We start from the raw sequence: 3054 nt of genomic DNA on the forward strand, positions 1-3054 counted from the left end.
AAGGGGGTCTCCTCCAACCCCCTGGCAGCAGCTTGTGGAGGGGCTGCCTTTGGGGAAGCTGTGAGCAGCCTGGCACAGTGAAGCCAGAGAGACGCTGGCTGGAAGATGCCACCCAATTCACCGGCTGTTTGAACTGCCCTCAGGTGACAGAAAACCTCATTTCCCCTGCGGGAAGGACCTGTCTCAGCTGGAGACCCGGGGCCAAAAGCTGCCAGATGGCAAAGGCCCCTATGGGCGTCCACAGCCCCTGCCCACAGGCCTCAGCCTGACCTGGGGGATGGGGGTGAGCGGGGAGATGGGGGAGGCCGGGGTGCGCCTGGACAAGGGGAGGGGAGTGCTGGAGAAGGGCTGGCCTGGGAGTCAGGAGGTGCTGGGGCCGTTTCCCTGGGCCCCCCTCCCTGGGAAGAGACCCCCCTGTGTCCTGGCCAGGGCCGGCTCCAGGCACCAGCATCCCAAGCAGGCGCTCGGGGCGCCAATCTGCAAGGGGCAGCAGTCCGGGTGTGTTTGCCCCCAAGCAGCACGCCGAATTGCCGCGGACGGCGGGGACAGTCCGTGTGCCGTTAGGGGGGCACGCACATTTCCGCGGCGACGGCAATTCGGCAGCAGCTTCTATGTACAACTGCAGCAGCGGCAATTCGGTGCACTGCTTGGGGCGGCAAAACCAGTAGAGCTGGCCCTGGTCCTGGCTGCTGAGCCTGGGAGCTCTGGGGCAGGGCCCCTCTCCCTGTGTCTGTGCAGCGCCTGGCACCACGGGCAGAGCCAGCACCTGGGACACAAACAGGGCCCAGCTGGGGAGAAGAGGGAGGAGGTGTGGAGGGGGAGCTGGAGCCAGGGGGAGGGTGGAGGGAGCTGAGGCAGGGGGCAGGGGCTGGGACTGAATGGGAGAAGTGACTGGGCGGGGAGGGGGGAGCTGGGGAGAGCTGGGGAAGGGGGGAGCCAGGGAAGGGGCGGGGGCCGGAGCCAGGGAAGGGCTGCCGGAGGGGGCTGGCGGAGCTGGGGGGGGATCTAGGAGAGAGCCGCGGAGGGGACAGAATTGGGAGGGGGCTGGCGGAGCCGGGGGGGATCTGGGGGGGAGCCAGGGGGCTGGCAGAGTCAGGGGGGATCTGAGGGGGAGTCTGGGATGGGGCAGGGGCGGAGTTGGGAGGGGGCTGGCAGAGCCGGGGGGGGATCTAGGGGGGAGCCAGGGAGGGGGCGGAGCTGGGAGGGGGCTGGCGGAGTCAGGGGGGATCTGGGGGTAGTCAGGGGGGGGCGGAGTTGGGAGGGGGCTCACAGAGCTGGGGAGGGGGATCTGAGGGGGAGCCAGGGCAGGAGGGAGAGCTGCTAGGGGGCTGGCGGAGCCAGGGGGGATCTGGGGGGGAGCCGGGGAGGGGGGGAGTTGGGAGGGGCTGGCAGAGTCAGGGGGGATCTGGGGGGGAGTGAGGGGGGCAGAGTTGGGAGGGGGCTGGCAAAGCCGGGGAGGGGGATCTGAGGGGGAGCTGGAGTGGGAGGCGGAGCTGCTAGGGGGCTGGCAGAGCTGGGGGGTATCGGGGGTGAGGCAGAGTGGGGAGGGGGCTGGCGGATCTGGGGAGCGGGGGATCTGGGGGGGAGCCAGGGCGGGGACAGAGCTTGGGAGGGGGGAGCTGGGGGGAAGTCGGAGCCGGGGAGGGGGGTTGGGGGGAGCCGGAGCGGATCAGGGGGGCGGGGCAGGGGGCGGAGCGGGAAGGGGGGGTTGGCGGAGAGCGGGAGCGGAGCAGGGAGGGGGCTAGCGGAGCCGGGAGGGGGGGCTGGGGGGGAGCCGGAGACGGGGAGGGGGGTTGGGGGGAGCCGGAGCGGATCGGGGGGCGGGGCAGGGGGCGGAGCGGGAAGGGGGGGTTGGCGGAGAGCGGGAGCAGAGCAGGGAGGGGGCTAGCGGAGCCGGGAGGGGGGGCTGGGGGGGAGCCAGAGCAGAGCGGGGATGGGGGAGCCGGAGCGGGGGGCGGAGCAGAGAGGGGGGATCTGGGGGGAGCCGGAGTGGGGAGCGGGGGATCTGGGGTGGAGCCAGGGCGGGGGCAGAGCTGGAGAGGGGGGATCTGGGGGGGAGCCGAGGCAGGAGGCGGAGCGGGATGGGGGCTGGCGGAGCCGGGAAGGGGGTGGGGGGGGGGAGCCGGGACAGGGGGCGGAGCGGGGAGGGGGCTGGCGGAGCCGGGCCGAGGGGTTGGGTGGGGAGCCGGGGTAGGGGGCGGAGCGGGAAGGGGAGAGGGGGGGGTCTGGGGGGAGGGGGCTGGCGGAGCCGGGCCGAGGGGTCGGGGGGGGGGGGAGCCGGAGCGGGGAGGGGAGAGGAGGGGGAGTCTGGGGGGAGGGGCAGGGGGCGGAGCGGGGAGGGGGCTGGCGGAGCCGGCCCGAGGGGTGGGGGGGGAGCCGGAGCGGGGAGGGGAGAGGAGGGGGGGTCTGGGGGGAGGGGCAGGGGGCGGAGCGGGGAGGGGGCTGGCGGAGCCGGGCCGGGGGGGGTCGAGGGGGGAGCCGGAGCGGGGAGGGGAGAGGAGGGGGGGTCTGGGGGGAGGGGGAGGGGCAGGGGGCGGGGCGGGGAGGGGGCTGGCGGAGCCGGGCCGGGGGGGTCGAGGGGGGAGCAGGAGCGGGGAGGGGAGAGGAGGGGGGTCTGGGGGGAGGGGCAGGGGGCGGAGCGGGGAGGGGGCTGGCGGAGCCGGGCCGGGGGGGTCGAGGGGGGAGCAGGAGCGGGGAGGGGAGAGGAGGGGGGGTCTGGGGGGAGGGGCAGGGGGCGGAGCGAGGAGGGGGCTGGCGGAGCCGGGCCGGGGGGGTCTGGCGGGGAGGGGAGGGGAGGGGGCTGGCGGAGCGGCCGTGCCGCGGAGCCCCGGCAGAGGGAGCCCGGTCGCTCGGGCTGGCCCGGCCGCGCAGGGGAGGGCGCGGCGCGGCGCTGGAACAATCGCGCCGGAGCGGAGCCGGAGCCGGAGCCGGGTCCCACCCACCAGAGCCTGGCGGCGGCGGCGGCGGCCGGGGCCGTTTTTCTGCGCTGGGCCGGGCCCATGGGCGGGTAGCGCCGGCGGGCGGATGCTGCGGGCTCCGGCTCCGGCTCCCACG

This window comes from Gopherus evgoodei, chromosome 23 (assembly GCF_007399415.2).
Source record: "Gopherus evgoodei ecotype Sinaloan lineage chromosome 23, rGopEvg1_v1.p, whole genome shotgun sequence".
Taxonomy (NCBI): Eukaryota; Metazoa; Chordata; order Testudines; family Testudinidae; genus Gopherus; species Gopherus evgoodei.